This window comes from Mus musculus, chromosome 10, assembly GCF_000001635.26.
Source record: "Mus musculus strain C57BL/6J chromosome 10, GRCm38.p6 C57BL/6J".
Lineage (NCBI taxonomy): Eukaryota > Metazoa > Chordata > Mammalia > Rodentia > Muridae > Mus > Mus musculus.
Genome location: NC_000076.6, coordinates 110,188,815 through 110,207,855, shown reverse-complemented (window position 1 = coordinate 110,207,855; position 19,041 = coordinate 110,188,815). Strand labels below are relative to the sequence as shown.

Here is a 19,041-nt window from a genome sequence, read left to right as displayed (position 1 = left end):
TGAGCTAAATACCTAATAAAAAATGGAAAAAAAAAAAAAAGAAAGAAAGAAAGAAAGAAAGAAAGAAAGAAAGAAAGAGAGAGAGGGGGGAAGGGGGGAAGGGAGGGAGGGAGGGAGGGAGGGAGAGAGAGAGAGAGAGAGAGAGAGAGAGAGAGAGAGAGAGAGAGAGAGAGAGAGAGATCTACAAGCAGAGATGACAAAGCTACAAAGGAAGACATTGCTTTGCTAAGACAAGATACTCAATGGAGTTGCAGAACATCTGGAGCTCTTGAGCCAGAAATCCAGGCTGGATTAAAGCTGAATCTAGTTGCAGAAGCAAAGGTACAGGACTAGGTCCTGATGGACCAATGGACAGATGGACAGGTGGCAATTTAAGTAGGCTGATAACAGTCATGCTACTGCAGCTATGGGTGTCTTTTTTATGGGAGCAGGATGAGGAGGTCACACCTTTTCTTGATCTGGTATGTTCCACAGTTCTCATTATATTTATCCTGATATAGTTTTAATATGCATACCATCCTAACACGTTCCAAGTATATTTTGATAAGTTTCTAATTGGCACATTTTTTTTTACTTTTAGCAATAAATTGTCTAATAGCATTTTTGTCTTGTGAATGATGCTGGGCAGATTATAAATCATAGAAGCTGCACATGAAACTCCCCCCTTATCTAATCACATCACAAAGGTCACCTCTGAATACCACAGTGGGACTAAATGTCTACCCTCTTCATTGCTATCAGCAGGGCTTGAATTTCTGTATATGATGACATGAGGAAGGATGGATGTCCCAAGCAAGGTCTAGCTCACGCTCTAGTGCTCTACAAGAAATATTTCAAAATATGATGGGAACATTGTGAGCAGTAAGCCCAGATGCAGAAAAAAAAATCTTAGTTTCTATTTCTTTGTTATTAAATAGTTTTGTTGTTGATGGTGCTAAACATCCTGTGATGGCATCATACCTCTCATACACGGGGACAAAGATTTGAGGCTCCTTGCCTATTATTAGGAAGCTTTTTCACTATTATAAAAATGCATTGCTGGAGTATGTTACGTTGGCTAATACTGTTCCAGGAAAACCATAAGTCCACACGGGAAGAGTCCAACCTCATCCTCAGCTCCTCACTTTGTCAGCTCATCGGACACAAAGCAACCACAAGGCTAGGCTTTCTGCTCTCTTTGTGGAGCTAGTGGCATGAGAGAGCAGCCATGTATTTGAGCTATCCTGGTCTCCTGGAGAGAGCCAGGGTGTGCTGTTGGACCTCGTTCACATTGAACATTTGTTCAGCATGGTGGGATGCAATGTGAGTGGTGCCTGCCACAGGGATAGGTTTGCTAGTCTTTTCAGGGATCTTTTTGGGTTTCAAGAGAATGCTTTTAAAAAGAAAGTAGAAGTGTGTTAACCTCTGGGCCTAATTTACCACGTACTTGATGTGTGTAGGCACAACGAAGGGAGTATTCAGCTCTTTTAACGTCCCTTCAGATTTTTCTACTTCCATAAATATTTTTAACTAGAGCCTCAGTTACAAGCATCACATTTTCCTAACATTACTGTTTTAGCTGATGCTTAAAATTGCTGCAAACTTATCAAAATATGTGCATTCAGTTTCCAGGCTGGTCTGTTTCTGAAGACTGAACCAAACCAGTCACTTCCTACTTTGTACATTTTGCTGCCGCCGGTAGTTAATTTTCTCTCTTATAGTCTTCATTAACGTGACCCATTCTCCTTCAGATTCTTCGCTGCTGCTTGATTAAACAGCATTGTTAGGTACGATGAAGTAGGCTTACCTTGCACTGCCTTAGCAAGGCCTCTATCTTTTAACAGTTGCTGGTATTGGCAAGCTGCAATGTTTGCAAATAGCAGATAAACAACACCTTGTATGTACATGCTATTTTCTAATTAACATTGGGAAAGAATTTAGGGTAATGCTTTTAAGGCAATGTGAACTTCATAATTAATGTCTTTGTGTGCTTTGCTTTGTAAAATATTTTTTATGTAATTATGAGATAATGCAGTGAGTCCTGCATTGCTTCGGAGAAAAATTACTAGAAAGCCAACATGTAAAAATATATCCTAGCACGTTTGTAGGAATGCTCTAATTTACAAATTTCTTGAGTATCCATTGTTAGGAAGTAGAGCAGTGGTTTGACTAGCTGGGGCACTATATATGTCCCTGGGTCAATACCTCATCACCTCCTTCTTAAAACCATTCAATGAGGGATCTCAGTGCTTCTGGGATATGACACCAACTCCTTAACAAGATTGGAGAACCCTGCATAATCTCATCCAATTCTCTCTGACTGTGGCCCTCCTACTGTGCTCAGCCACTCTCTTCCACCTCTTCTGTAAAGCCACCCCTAAGTTCCTTTCTAGGCAAGTGCTTTCTCCCTTCAGGCTGTCTGCTGTGAGTCCCGATTGCTCTGTGGCTCATGTTCTGTTTGTTGCATATGCATATTTTTTCACACTATCCACATATCAGATCTCAATTGAGTTTCTTTTCTGGACACTGAGTTCCTCTTATCGATCTGTCACCGTGTTCTGTTATAGAAAGAACCACATTGCTTGTCTTCTTCACAACCATTTCCATTGCTGCTGATACTCCTGTATTACTTGTGTCTATAAAGTCAAGGACAATACCTGGTTTGGTCATCCTTTTGTTTGCTTTGAACTCTGTACGTACTCAAGACCTGTTGAAATGGGACCAGGAAGAAATGCCTGTGTGAGCCTTTAAGCTACAGCTTACTCAGAAAAGTAACCACCGTTAGGAATTTTTAATGATGGCACCTTTTTAATACTAATCTAAATGACAGCAACACAGAAGATTTTAAAAAGTCAAACTATAGTCTCCCTTCAAAAGGAACTCTTAAAGAAATAAAAGATAGATTAAAAAAGTAGAAAACGATTACTGTGAGGTCTTTCTGGTTGGGTAAATATATTCTCTGGTTCTTTATTGCTCCCTATGAGGGATAAGGAGAACACTCAGAGCCTGCTAGGTAATATAGCCTCCTGCATTTTTCATAGAGTCTCTGAGGCTTTCAAGCATTTGTGAACAAGAGCAGTGATACCTTTCGATTCTCTATACAGTTTTTCTTACAAATTAGCCATTTACTTAGCGACTTTATTCATGATATTTTTGTGTTTACCCAAGATTTTGAAACATTGGCTAATAACAGATTTATATATTTGCACAAGATTTGGGTTTTCAGGGTTCATATTTGTTCTATAAACATATTAAGATTGTAGCTACTCAGCAGTTGTTTATTCTCCAATACATGTGGATAAAAGATTGTCAAATTTTGTTTATGTTTTGGAGTATCTCTGAGTGGGTGTCTAGAATTTACTACTTGAGTCTTGGTAGTGATGGTGATGGAGGAATGGAGAGGCGAGCTCACTCATGCTACGACCAAGCTCGGGTATGCACACACACATTAGTTCACACAGCAGCGTTCTCCACAAACAGATGTTGCTGGCAGGTGTTCTGCGATGCTTGACTAGTAATGCCTGTCTCCTGCTAGGTACTCTCTGAAAGATAACCCTGTTCCCTAGGGCAAAACTAGATTCTCCTCTGGCAACTTGCAGCTGCCATCTTCAGTGTGTTTCAAGCCACATTCATAACCACTTTCAGGCTATCTGCTGGGTTAGAGGCACTGTCCTGTGCTGATTTCTGGGTTCTACTTCTGTTGGGTCCAACCTTTGAGGTCATCCATCCCTTCACTTTCTCCTCCCACAGTGTTCTTGTTAGTACCCCCTTTACTTGAGTAGTGGTATTTTTTTTTTTTTAGTTTGCTAGAAAGGCAGTTTCAGGGAGGCCAAGCTAAGTTTCTGGAAGGTCACTTGCTAGAAAAGAGAAAACACAAAATTGGAAAAAAAAAAAGAAAAAGAAAAAGCTCTCTACAGAGACATATTAGTATTATAAAGCATATAGTATCGATGGCTTTCCAGTTTCTTAACCTCTGACCTATGGCAAACACTCATTTTTTTTTTTTTTCAAAATCTGCTGTGGTGATATAGCTCAGTAATACGAGAGCACTTGCCTAGCAGGCAGCAGGTCCTAGATTTTATCCCCGCACTACCTCCAAAACCCAAATACAAACCATACATTACTGCTATAATTTTATGCTCAATACCACAGGAACTCTATTGTATAATATTGACTGGCTGAGAAGTATAAAGAACCTTTCCTGGAAGGCTTTGTTTTCGGTTCTTAGCGGGTACTTTCTTAGATGAGGAGAGTAAAATTGTATTCAGCTATTTCATAGATTCCTTTTATCCAGAAGGGGTAGGGGTCCATTAGCTCCCAATATTGTTTCAGCTTTTCTCATAGATAATGGGCTTTTCATCCACTTGTTTACAAACATCGTTGAAAATGCTTTTTTGTCAAGAGGACCTTAAGTCTAATAGAATGTTGATGAACTAAAGTGGTGCTTGGTTTTTTTTTTCTGTTTTTGTTTTTGTTTTTTTGTTTGTTTTTTTGTTTTCTTAGAGTGTTATGGAGGAACCAGTAGAAATTTAGACTCTGGAAATCAGAGCTTGAAAAATAGCTGATTGCTGTTTTTCTGAGTGATGTCACATTTCCTATCTTTATTTATCCATTCAAATTTTAATTAAACTAAATTACTAAGAATTTGATTTTTCAATTTCATTAGTCTTATTTTATGTGGTGAACCACCACACAGGGCTAGTGGATGCACAGTGGCTAATGCACAGAACAGTCCCACCATTGCGCGAGTTCTGTTGGGCCGAGCTACTGGTCAGAATGACATGTAGAAAAAAACGAAACGAAACGAAATGAAACGAAACGAAAAAACGTTAGGGGCCTATGGTGAGGATCAGTGGGTAAAGGCAGTTATGGCGAATCGTGGAAACTTGAGTTCATCTCTGGAACTCACGTGGTGGAAAGAGAACCAACTCTTTTTATTTGTATTCTGATTTCTACACACACACACACACACACACACACACACACTTGAATAAATGTAAAAAGATAATGAAAAATATGTCATAAAAGGCAAAGCCCCAAGTTAGACCAGTGGACAAGAACAGCCAGAGAAGGGCTTTTCATATTTATTTTTTATAATCAAGTACATATGCTTAGAATAGGAGATGAGCATTACTCTGGAGACCAAGGGTAGTGGTTTCTTCTCCTGGTATAAATTTAGTGAAACTTAATATTTTTCGTTAGAGACATGACAGTCTAGTTCCTAAGTTAGTATTTGAACTGTTTGTGTTAGCTTTGTTAACAAGGAAAAACCAGACACTTATGCAGGGATTAGTTTAGCATCATGCAAGTGTATAGAAATATTACACGGTGATTAGTTACCCATAAAAATTATTTGATAATTTTTGATTTTGAAATGGACATCTCGACTCTTTGCAAATGCTTTCTGTGATCTCACGATGAGCTAAATGTTGTTCCAAAGACGGTGAGGGGTTCAGCCAACAAATGAGTATCCTGGAAAAGGCATTGAGGTAAAAAAGAATTATAGAACACTTAGAAGAATTCGTGCAGAGTATTTTCCATCATTTTGTAAATGATGTTAAAACACTATGGTATCCCTTAATATTGTAGTGCAATTCATCTGTCACAGACACTTATTTTCTTGCAGCCAAATGATAAGATCAACAGAACCGTGTGTTTCCTAAGCTCTTCCTGGATAGAGAATTCACTAAAGTTAAAGCTAGGAAATTGTCAGTCATTAAATCCATCCCTTCTTAGATTTATGTTCCAGAAAGAATTGATCTGAAGCATCTATTCTTTCAATTACTTCATTCCCAGTTAATATGAGATCACTTCTGGCCCAGTGGTAAAATCAAAAAGGACCCAGAAAAGTATGTTTTATTATTATTATTTAATCTTTTATTTATTTATTTATTTATTTATTCATTCATTCATTCATTCATTCATTTACATTCCAGATTTTATCCCCCACCCCACCATCCACCCTTGACTGTTCCATATGCAGTACCTCCTCCTCAACCCCTGTCTCCATGAGGATGTCCCCACCCCCCATCCCCCACCCAACCAGACCTCTAAACTCCTGGGGGCCTCTAGCCTCTTGAGGGTTAGGTGCATCTTCTCTGATTGAACACAGACCCAGCAGTCCTCTGCTCTATATGTGTTGAGGGCCTCATATCAGCTGGTGTATGCTGCCTGGTTGGTGGTCCAGTGTTTGAGAGTTCTCAGAGGTCCAGGTTATTTGTGTCTGCTGGTCCTCCTATAGGGTCTCTCTCCTCCTCAGCTTCTTCCACCTTTTCCCTAATTCAACAACAGGAGTCAGCTGCTTCTGTCAATTGGTTGGGTATAAATACCAGCTTCGGACTCTTTCAGCTTCTTGGTGGGTCTTTCAGAGGGCAGTCATGCTAGATCCCTTTTTGTGAGTGCTCCATAGCCTCAGTAATAGTGGCAGGCCTTGGGACTTCCCCCTTGAGCTGGATCCCATTTTGGGCCTGTCTCTGGATTTTTCTTTTCCTCAGGCTCCTCTCCATTTTCATCCCTGCAGTTCTTTCATATAGGAACAATTATGGGTCAGAGTTTTGACTGTGGGATGGCAATCCCTTAAGACTGTAATACTCCCTGGGGATTTAGAGAGTAGGAGTGACTTTAAGTGGTACTCCAAAGAAGATTCATCAATACTTATTAGGAACAATTTTGCCTGGAAAACTATTGTATGGTTTTCTGCATTGTAATTACAAATTGTTATAGTCATAGATAACACAGGCAGTATATGATTTATTGTGAAGATGAAGACATTTAGTTTCAGGGTGTGGCAGTTTGAGTGAGAATGGCTCCCATGGGCTCATATATTTGAATGCTTGCTCTCCAGCTGATGGAACTGTTTGGGAAGGATTAGGAAGCGTTGCCTTATTGGAGGAAGTGTGTCACTGTGGGGTTCAGGGCTTTGAGATTTCAAAAGTCAATGGCATTTCTCCTTAGCTCCCCCCTCCCTTACTTTTGGATAAGGACGTACGCTCACACACACTGTTCCTGCCATACCTACCTGCCTCCTATTATGCTCTCTGCCATGTCATGATGGTTATGAACTTTAACCCTCTGCAACCATAAGTCCACATTTCAAAGCTCTCGTTTATAAATGGTCTTGATTATGGTGTTTTGTCAGCGCAACAGAAAAGTAACTAAGACACAGAGTGAGCAGTGCAACTTTTCCAATGTTGGCTCTTTGTTAATGTCACTGTTTCAGGTTTCAGGCTGTCAGGCCCTGGATGTTTATCTTCAGGTCTTCTGAGCCACTGTAGATCTGGAACAGAGTCTAGGGTAGGAGATAGTTTCATTGACTGAGACCTCAAAGATGGCACCCAAGCAAGAGCCAGGTCCTTTAAACAAGGTGGCCTTTGCCATCTGATGCTTCTAAGCATTAGGTCTTTGGAAGCTTTATCATTCACTTTCCTTAACACAAGTTTGCCCCTGCAAACCCCAAGCTGGTGCTCATTTGTGGCAAAGAACAACAAGGGAGCAGATGGATCCAAAGCTTATCTTCACAGTAGTTGACATGAATTGGTACTCGGTCTCCACATTCCAGAGCTTACTAGAGCAGCTGTAGCCAACAGGGTTGCCTGCCTGTGAGATATTCACTAAGCTTATGGCCAGGTGAGAGCACTGAATTTGTTCAGTAACCCTACTCTGAATGTGGTGGCCATTTTGTGGTATAAAGTTTCTTCAGATCATGGCTTTTGGGAGCCTTTTTGGAATTCTACTCCGTTCCTCTGCTTAGTTTTCAGCCAAAACTTCTTCATGGCTCACTCACCCTCCACCCATCCACTCATCCTGCAAGAGTACTAAAATTTTAGTAGATATGAACCCCAACTTTGGAGATCTACTGTCTGGAGATTTTTCATGAGGAACATATACCCCAGCCTTCTCTGGGTCTCATTTTATCAAATAGCAGCTGATGTCAAATAGCAGGTCACAAAAGGCTTGAGAGCATTCTTCCCCGGAAGTTTCTAATCTTTTAGCTTTCTTTCTTTCTTTCTTTCTTTCTTTCTTTCTTTCTTTCTTTCTTTCTTTCTTTCTGACAACCCTTGGGGTCAGCTCTTCTTTTCTTTCCCTATGCCCAAAGTGAGGGCATTGGGATTTTGTGAGTGGGTGGATCTAATCATTGTTCTCAAGACTCAGCCTCTTTGGAAGGTTGGATCTTGAAAGGTGGGACATGATCCCAGGTCTGGCCATCTCTATACTAGCTTTGAGGAGTTTGGCTGGCTGTGGGGTGAAGGGGTATAATCATACTTAGTTCTCATCTCTCACTCACCTCCTTTGCCCCAGGATGGCTTGGTAGATAAGATATACTCTCAGGCATTCTCAGCTTGATGTTGGGGAATGGATGAGAGTGCAGACCAGTGAGTGAGGAGAAGCACTCATAGTCCTCTAAGTCTGTACTAAGTCGTGAGTCTTAAGATCCTCTTAGTTCTCACCCCACCCTTTGCCATGTAACCACTGCACCTAGTCTGCCACTAGAATAAAAGGTCCCCCATACTCCCCAGAGCCTTGGAGAAACATATTGTTGCTCACCAATATATGTCTTCAAATTGAAGACTTTTTCTTTCTTTTTTTTTAATTTATTTTTTATTAGGTATTTTCCTCTTTTACATTTTCAATGCTATCCCAAAAGTCCCCCATACCCACGCCCCCAATCCCCTATCCACTCACTCCCCCTTTTTGGCCCTGGGGTTCCCCTGTACTGGGGCATATAAAGTTTGCAAGTCCAATGGGCCTCTCTTTGCAGTGATGGCCGACTAGGCCATCTTTTGATACATATGCAGCTAGAGACAAGAGCTCCGGGGTACTGCTTAGTTCATATTGTTGTTCCACCTATAGGGTTGCAGTTCCCTTTAGCTCCTTGGGTAATTTCTCTAGCTCCTCCATTGGGGGCCCTGTGATCCATCCAATAGCTGACTGTGATCATCCACTTCTGAGTTTGCTAGGCCCCGGCATAGTCTCACAAGAGACAGCTATATCTGGGTCCTTTCAGCAAAATCTTGCTAGTGTATGCAATGGTGTCAGCGTTTGGAAGCTGATTATGGAATGGATCCCTGCATATGGCAATCACTAGATGGTCCATCCTTTCGTCACAGCTCCAAATTTTGTCTCTGTAACTCCTTCCATGGGTGTTTTGTTCCCATTTCTAAGAAGGGGCAAAGTGTCCACACTTTGGTCTTAGTTCTTTTTGAATTTCATGCGTTTAGCAAATTGTATCTTATATCTTGGGTATCCTAAGTTTCTGGGCTAATATCCACTTATCAGTGAGTACATATTGTGCGAGTTCCTTTGTGATTGGGTTACCTCACTCAGGATGATGCCCTCCAGGTCCATCCATTTGCCTAGGAATTTCATAAATTCATTTTTTTAAATAGCTGAGTAGTACTCCATTGTGTAAATGTACCACATTTTCTGTATCCATTCCTCTGTTGAGGGGCATCTCGGTTCTTTCCAGCTTCTGGCTATTATAAATAAGACTGCTATGAACATAGTGGAGCATGTGTCCTTCTTACTGGTTGGGACATCTTCTGGATATATGCCCAGGAGAGGTATTGCGGGATCCTCCGGTAGTACTATGTCCAATTTTCTGAGGAACCGCCAGACTGATTTCCAGAGTGGTTGTACAAGCTTGCAATCCCAGCAACAATGGAGGAATGTTCCTCTTTCTCCACATCCTCGCCAGCATCTGCTGTCACCTGAATTTTTTATCTTAGCCATTCTGACTGGAGTGAAGTGGAATCTCAGGGTTGTTTTGATTTGCATTTCCCTGATGATTAAGGATGTTGAACATTTTTTCAGGTGCTTCTCAGCCATTCAGTATTCCTCAGGTGAGAATTCTTTGTTCAGCTCTGAGCCCCATTTTTTAATGGGGTTATTTGATTTTCTGGAGTCCACCTTCTTCTTACTCATCTCAAAACTTCTTGTGAATTGTTTGAACAAGTTTTGATGACTTAGCCTACTGAATTATGTTAAAAATTATTTTCCTAATCCACATTAATGAAAACACTCCAAAATTCAACCCAGGGGTTGAAGGTATACATCAGTGATAGATTTTATTCTTAGCATTGTTAGGTATGTGGTCAACTCTGTTGTACCCAAAAGCCAAGCATACTTTACATTTTCCTCTTTTGGCTTCTTTTTATAGCCCATTTGTACTGGAACATGGTTTCTAGACCAAGCTGGCCTTGAACTCATTGATCTGCCTGCCTCTGCCTCAAGAGTGCTGGAATTAAAGGCATATGCTACAGTATCCAGCATCCAGAAATAACAATAAAGTTGACTCATCGATATAGAAATTTTTCCTATGTGTCTGAAAATTTTTTTCAATGGCCTTGTAAAGAAAAAGTACTTTGTTATTGATTCTCCTGGGCACAACTGAGTAACACAAAGGGTGGGAAAGAGTGCCTTATAGTTGGAGAAGAGGATGATGAACTAGAGGCAAATGAGAGGAATCATAAATCCACCATCCTTCTAGCTTTTCATAAGGTTATTGATAAGACTATGGCAATGCAGCTTTAATTCATAATTGACTATCTTGAAAATGTCAATTCTATTGAGTCTCTTTCTACAAAATTATTTTAAAGCTGTTAATTTAAGAATAGAAATCAATTCAAGAACTACCATGTGCCACATGCAAGCCAATCCCCCCCTCTGCATTTTGCACTGCACAGAGGTGTGGTGTTTCAGCTCTGGAGTTGATCTGCATTTAAATACTGTTTCTGATCTTCCTAAGTTGTATCACCTTGATCAACATGCTCAATACCCTTCTGTTTCCATTTCTTCATGTATAAACTAGGGGCTGTTATAGTATTTTCCCATAGGGTTCTTAAGAGCATTAAGGCTGATAGCATCTGTACACTTGGAATGCAGGAAGGCTCCAGAAAGAGTTGATTGCGTTGGTTTTTATGAGTCCACCGCAATGAGATTAAAGCAATTTGCAAGCTTTATGAGGAGAAAATATTGTCTATGTATAGAATCACCCTTACATAGTATTATTAGGAAGGAATTTGCAGAGAAGGGTTTTGGATCCAAATTTGCCTTTGGCAATTTATGTCAGGCTGATGGATAAACTTAGCTATGTAACGGAAAGCTATACAGGGATCATCACAGGGAAGCTGGGCTCCCGGCTCTTTGCTAAAGCTAACGGATAATTCAGATCAGGAGAACCCAAAGCATGTTCTCCAGAAGAAGAAATCAATATCAGGCTCCACATTACAGTTTTAATTAGTCACATAATTATATTCTCTTACAAATTTACAATGAAGACATTACATAAAAGCTTGTGTGGAATTCACTCACACACACACACACACACACACACACACACACACACACACACACACACAGGATACTACAGTGAGCCAGAGGGTAGGTTCCAGAGCCCCTTAGACCCAGGTATGAATGCCAAGGCTAAATCCTGCTTATTTTGTCCATGTAGTCCACTAAAAGTACTCAAAGGCAGTGATGGATGCAGGTGTGTGAGCTCTTTAGTAGATACCGCTGAATAAGGATGCTCAAGAAATGTAGCAGAGGATGGCCTTTTTGGGCATTAGTGGGAGGAGAGGCCACTGATCCTGGGAAGGCTTGATGCCCCAGTGTATGGGAATGCCAGGGCAGGGAGGTGGGAGTGAATGAGGAGGAGGGAGTGGGTAGGTGGGGAAACACCAGCATAGAAGCAAGGAGAGGGAGAATGGGATAGGGAGTTTCCTTGGGACAGGAGGAAACTGGGAAAGAGGATACCATTTGAAATGTAAAGAAAATATCCAATAAATAATTTTTAAAAAAGGAAGAGACAGGAGGAGAAAAACACTTGACAAACAACATATTTCCTCCCCACATGAGTTTCTCTGAATGCTGCTTGCTATTAGTCATTCAGATGAAAAACTTGGGAGCAAGCATATAGTGTATTTTTAAAATTTGTATATGGGAGTATATTCATGTGCCCATGAGTGCATGCGTGGAAGAGAAAAGTTGACATCCACTGTCTTCCAATATCAGTCTGTACCTTGTTTCGAGAGACAGTCTGTCATTGAACAGTGTTGAGAAGACATTGTTTGCTGAAGTTCTTCCAGGTATCTGACTCTCAGAACCTGTTCCTTGATGTTTTCTGAGCCTTGCGGAGAAGGTTGGGATGTAACAGTCCCATGAATAGTTATATACAATACAGACAATATCTCTCCACTTTTACGAGTTGTGAATCTATATTAGTCCCTGTTCACTGTCCAAAGAAGTTGTTCTGATAAGGACATAGGGCTACACTGATCTATAAGTATAGAGATAAAGTATTTAGAAGACAGTTTGAGACTATAGCCATTTAACATAATAATAGTAGTAAATTCTCCCCCTGGGTAGCCCCTTAACAATGGATTTTTGGTATAAGGAATGAATTCTCTCCAATGAAGTGGGTCTTAAATTGATGTAGAAAGCAGTCACATACTCCTATAATATCCATGTCACTACTGTATCCATGGGTTTATCTTGCCTGCCTGGTCGTTACTGTAGGAACAGGGCTCACAAGATGGGTAAAGGATGTTGACTAGTTTTGTCCTCTAGCAGACAGCATAGCACCTTCTAGAGTTATGACTGCAGGTTAAGTAGAGGAAAAACTTCTCTGTCTTTACTTGTTTGATTTCTCCATGTTCTGTGAGCAAAGAATGTGCTTACCTTGGTTATTGTGTCATTTTACATAAATTTGCAGCTTATCGATTTAATGTGTTGTTCTTTTTTATTATTTTTTATTTATTTTTTATTAGGTATTTATTTCATTTACATTTCCAATGCTATCCCAAAAGCCCCCCACACGCTCCCCCACCCACCTACTCCCACTTCTTGGCCCTGGCGTTCCCCTGTACTGAGGCAGATAAAGTTTGCAAGACCAATGGACCTCTCTTTCCACTGATGGCCGACTAAGCCATCTTCTGATACATATGCAGCTAGAGACACGAGCTCTGGGGAGTACTGGGTAGTTCATATTGTTGTTCCACCCATCGGATTGCAGATCCCTTTAGCTCCTTGGTTACTTTCTCTAGCTCCTCTATTGGGGGCCCTGTGATCCATCCAATAGCTGACTGTGAGCATCCACTTCTGTGTTTGCTAGGCCCCAGCCTAGTCTCACAAGAGACAGCTATATCTGGGTCCTTTCAGCAAAGTCTTGCTAGTGTATGCAGTGGTGTCAAGCGTTTGGAAGCTGATTATGGGATGGATCCCCGGATATGGCAGTCTCTAGATGGTCCAAACTTATGGGACACAATGAAAGCATTTCTAAGAGGAAAACTCATAGCTCTGAGTGCCTCCAAAAAGAAACTAGAGAGAGCACACACTAGCAGCTTGACAACACACCTAAAAGCTCTAGAACAAAAGGAAGCAAATTCACCCAAGAGTAGTAGACAGCAGGAAATAATCAAACTCAGGGGCAAAATCAACCAAGTGGAAACAAGAAGAACTATTCAAAGAATCAACCAAATGAGGAGCTGGTTCTTTGAGAAAATCAAAAAGATAGATAAACCCTTAGCCAGACTCACTAGAGGGCACAGGGAAAGCATCCTAATTAACAAAATCAGAAATGAAAAGGGAGACATAACAACAGATCCTGAAGAAATCCAAAACACCATCAGATCCTTCTACAAAAGGCTATACTCAACAAAACTGGAGAACCTGGATGAAATGGACAAGTTTCTAGACAGATACCAGTTACCAAGTTAATTCAAGATCAGGTTAATGATCTAAACAGTCCTATATCCCCTAAAGAGATAGAAGCAGTCATTAATAGTCTCCTAACCAAAAAAAGCCCAGGACCAGATGGGTTTACTGCAGAGTTCTATCAGACCTTCAAAGAAGATCTAATCCCAGGTCTTCACAAACTATTCCACAAAATGAAGCAGAAGGTACTCTAATGTGTTGTTCTTAAGAGGAAAAAAAACTGATTTATTCAATAACCTGTTTTGGTCATCTACCTTGAATGTATTGATATATATCACTCTGATGGGTGATTGGATGAATCTTAACTGTGGTTCCTTTTAGATGATTAGACTTTTACTCACTAGGAAATGTTAGAGTTGAGAAAATCTTGTGATGTTTCTCATTTAATTTTTTTTTTCTGTGAAAACTCTGAGGTTGAGGATATTTCTGGAACATGCATAAAATAGCCAATAGTGTTATTTCTGCACAGATGGAAGAAATTGGTGGTAAAAGACTAATGGATTTCTTGTATGTGTAGACTCAGGCAATAAACTCCTTGATCAGGAATCAAATGTGTAACAGTATTATTATCAGTCTTATCCAAGAGTGTCATTTGTGTTTAAAATTATTCTAGATTTGCTTGTATGAAAATAATTGCACCCATAAGACAATCATGTATAAATACAAAGATATAACCACACATGCATTAAATGCAGATATAGATTTATGTGTTTCTGTAAGTTTATCTACATAAAATTTTATACCTTTACATTTAAATGGCATAATTACTATGGAATATATAGAAGTCAATCAGAGTTTTTGTAGAATTAAATGGTAGGAGCTCCTGAGATGGTTAGTTATCTATAAGACATGATCCTCTTCTGTTGAAGCAAGGCATCTGAACTAGAGATCAATAATAGGTTGTTTTATTGTTGCTAGAAACTAGAAATTTTAGGCCACTTGATAGGCAGAGTCTGTGGGTGTCTGGCACAGTCTCTGGCTTCAAAGTCTGCTTTGGATCCTGCCTAACTCATTCGGCTTCCCTCCTGGGGCTTCTTGATCACAAAATTGAAGGCCAGCTGCTGCTTGTCATTAGGAAACCCAGTGAGTGTCAACATGGCGCTGGGGGCTGTCATCTCTGGCTCAGGGGTCACCAAGGGAGGCCTGCACTCCCGCTGCTCGGGGCTTGGCATGGGTTGTCTCCAATCATAAATAGGCTCAGAGAAGATGTTTTCAATGTGTGTCTCTATTTTTAAACAATGTTTCAAACAAGAGAATGGCCACCCTTAGGTTTCTTCCAAGTACTTTTAGTGTGAATTGAAGGACTCTCTTTGTATCCCCCCTGTATCCCCCCCTAAAGCTTTAATGAAGTAGCTCTCTGCCCTCTGCTTTTGCACTCCAGTGTGTGTTCACTCAATCCTTTTTTTTTTCATGTAGCAAAGCCTCAAGAAATGCTTTATTTTCTAGCACCACTTAATGAAGACAATCATATTATGCCCTGTAGCTTAACAGTTGTGACTAGTCGTTTGGTGTGATGTCTTGGTCGCTGCTCCTACATATGGTGCTCTTGTTCACATATGCTAAATTGCTAAACTCTCCGAAATTCGGCTGGATGTTTTGGCTGAATAATTTCTCCTGGCAGTCAGATTGCTCAGGTTGTCTGTATACCGGGCATACTGAATTTGGTCTCCGTATATCAAACCATTTCATACAGTGTAATATTTTTGTTCAGCAAAGTCTTTTAAATGAAAAGAAAAATACTGACATTTGAACAGAAAGGCCACCAGCCTTAGGAAATGCCAGAGGAATTCTACAAACATCCTTTTTTCAGTGGCCTAGACAATTGGGATCTAATTCTTCTTGGGCAGCAGATGGAGGGAGTGAAAGCTGAGCTTCTAAATGGCATGAGTCTCTAGTTAAAGGGCTTGGTGCTGTGCCATGCAAACAGCCCTGCTTTTTTTCCAGCCCGCACTAAGAATGGAAGCCAGCTTTCAGGGAAGGCTGACTGCCTCTCAGAATAGTGTGAATCACCCTTGGGCATTCTAGAAGCCATCAGATTTTAATAAGAGATCTATTGAAAAGGAATGCTATTGAAATATCAAAACCTTCACATATATTAGCTCTATGATGTGTCAATGTTTGTTTATGTTTGGCTGTGCCTCAGTGTTTAGTCCCTTGGAATTCAATAATATGAAAGTGATGACGTGTTACTTTGACACATTTATCTTCCTCTTTCTTCCCTGACATTCCATTCCCTTTCTTTCACCCAGCATAAAAACATGTGCTTTCTTTGGGATTAGTTTTTGGGAGGAGAAAGTCAACCAGGAAGGAAGAACATTAAGTGGTAAAACTTGGTAATCTGCCAAATGTTTTTCTCAGTATTTTATCTCACCATTAATGTCACACAAATTCTTAGAGCTTAGAGATATGTTGACTCGTCTTGTGTCATGTGAATTCTAGGTTCTAACTTTTCAGCAAATTTTACATAATTTGTATCTATTGTCATTTTCAAAAGTTTTGTGCAATATTAATGATAAAATATAGTGTAAGGCTGATGCATTTTATACTCAAATCCTTATGCTTGCTTGAACAATAATAAGGGATAGCAGTCAATGTTATGCCTTTTGTTAGAGAAATTGGGGACGGTAGCCCACATATTACACTTATATGAAGCTTATCAATTCTTATCATCCATGAGAAAGGTGGAAGTAGAGATGAAGGAAATAGGGTTTTTACTGCATTAAACATATTGTGACAGATACAAGAGCCCATGCTCTATCATCATCTATTTTCATGAAGAAAGAAAGAAAAATGGGATGCATCTTAGGTTTCTTTCTATCTTTTAAGTACATGTGCCTAAGTACTATAATTGGCCATCGCTGACTTGTCAGAAATCCTTGTGTACCATAATGGTCTGCCAGCAGCAAGAGTGGACAGAAGCACCACTCAGTAATTGATTCTGTTTGCTGAACATCTGGTGGAACAGCCTGCATGTTTAGTTGGAAGAAATGTTCCCCAACCGGAATAAGTTTGCTGCTGGGGTTTAGAGCACTGTCGTAACACCTCGGGGTGCTCTGAGCATAAAACACATAGCAACTGGCAATTGAGTCAATAAAATCAAATGGGGATGAGATGAGACCTTGTCACACAGGGACTGTGGTGACAGCTCCCCTACACCAAGATCTCCTAGCTAGATTTTACAATGGAAAACAGACGATATCTACTCTATAATTGTTTTACTCTATGCTGCTTATAGTTAGCTATTCTTTTTTTTTTCTTAAATGGAGATTAGCTTTAATAAATGCCAGGAAATAAAACTCCATTATGAGAAGAAAGGAATTCATTACCAGAATACAATACTTGCAAAGTGTTTCTATAGTACAAGTTTGTAGTGATTGGAATGTGGTGTTGACTGTGGAAAACATTCTCATTTGGCTGTGTTTTTGTCTAACGGGTCTGGCATGTGCTGGGGTATTGTTTGGTGGCTTGATTGTTTTGCTCATAAATGTGTGATTTTAACAATAATGAAAGTTCAAAATGTGCTTTTTGTCTCACCCAACAGCTGGTGATCAGGATTCTAAAATGTTTCTGTTTTTATTCTGTTATTTACTTCTAAGGATCTCATGGTATGGTCTATTTTATTGTAGGACATTATCAGAAAAGTTTTCTAAGGAAGTAAGGAGGTTGAAATAAGCCTGAGTGCATTGCCAAGATCATTGGCATAACCCTGTTTGCCTAAAACTGCAGCAATGAATCCTATTAAGATGATTTTCCTAATAGACTGAGATTTCCTGGTGATAAGAACATACAGTTAGTAAAAACATCACTCTACTGCATACCTGGGCAAAGGCCCAAGGCTATGGAGGTCATAGACAATAGCAGTGAACCCTCTACTCCTGTATTGCCAAAGAGACATGCTGTCAAAACTGTTTCATAAATATTAATGTATATGCTTATCGGCTCATTCTGCCCTTAGTCTTGATCAAAGAGGCTTCTCTTTGGAGCAAATGTAGAGAATGATGACTAGTCAAAGTGCTTAGAACACTGCAGAAGAGGGCAGAAAAAATATTTAAGAGCTGGACACTGGGGAGGAGGATGTATAGTGCTGTCTTAGGGAAGCGGTGTGGCCATGACACTCATGAACTCGGAGCTGTCATGGTTGCCTACTTAGGGTTGGCATAAAACTCAAGCCCTAAACGTTCAGTCATAAATAGAGGGGGGGCTCATGAGTCTCATGTTGCTCAGCAGAGCTACCAGCATTGGTGGGCTAATGTGGGAGAGGAAGTCATTGTCTTCTATTATGTAGCCAGTGTTGGATCTCTCATGTCCAAGTGGATAACTTCAAACCCATGCCCAGTAAAGCAGCCTTAGTTAAACCTAGTGGGTCATACAGCAAAGGCTGTAAAAACAGCATCAAAAGACATGAAGGTGGATGGATACATACCCAGTCGGAAGAAAATAGAAACTCAAAATCTGTAATCATCAGGGAGATGCACGTCCTAACCACAGGTTCTATTTCACACCTGTGTATTTTTTCCATCCAGATGTTTAAACATGTCAGATACTGGCCTCCATATGAAGAAAAGGAAATCTTGCTACACTGTTGAGGATATAAATTTGTATTCCCCTGATGGAAATAAAGGCAGAAGTTTGATTCTCAAAGTAATTGCCAATAAGTCAAACATGCAACTCAGAAAACTCTATAAATAGCAGAACCTTGAAGAAATATCTGCTTTGCCATGCTCATGGTGACATTTTCCAGAGGCCATGTATAAAAAGGTTTTATGTATCTAATGAATGGATGAGTAGATATTATTGTGATATATATATATATGTGTATATATATATGTACATATACATATATATCATACAGAAATATGTATGCATATATAATATAGATATGTGCATTACTATATGGTATATACTCTGCTATAAATTTATACATGATATATACTGAATTATGTTTTAAAAAGGAAATCTTGCATTTTTAAATAAGTGGAGGGCTATAAGTACTGAAAGAGAAATCTGTATGATCTTGTGCATGTGCTATGTGAGGTAGAGAGACACTGAGGTAGACACTGAGGCAGACACCGAGGTAGATACTGAGGTAGATACTGAGGTAGACACAGAGGTAGACACAGAGGCAGACACTGAGGTAGACACTGAGGTAGAGAGACACTGGGGTAGACACTGAGGCAGACACTGAGGCAGACACTGAGGCAGACACTGAGGCAGACACTGAGGCAGACACCGAGGTAGATACTGAGGTAGATACTGAGGTAGACACAGAGGTAGACACAGAGGCAGACACTGAGGTAGACACTGAGGTAGAGAGACACTGGGGTAGACACTGAGGCAGACACTGAGGCAGAG

General features: G+C 40.2%; 1 protein-coding gene and 1 long non-coding RNA gene across 2 annotated transcripts in view; both read left to right on the top strand.

Moving 5' to 3' along the window:
• The window catches only part of Nav3 (neuron navigator 3), a 774,463-nt gene that overhangs the window by 247,867 nt on the left and 507,555 nt on the right, over positions 1–19,041 (top strand). The gene's annotated exons all lie outside the window — the stretch shown is intronic.
• LOC115487471 overlaps positions 139–19,041 on the top strand; it is a 77,726-nt gene continuing 58,823 nt past the window's right edge. Inside the window, exon 1 of the long non-coding RNA XR_003949035.1 lies at positions 139–19,011. This is a non-coding gene — a long non-coding RNA (uncharacterized LOC115487471). The remainder of the gene's footprint in view (positions 19,012–19,041) is intronic.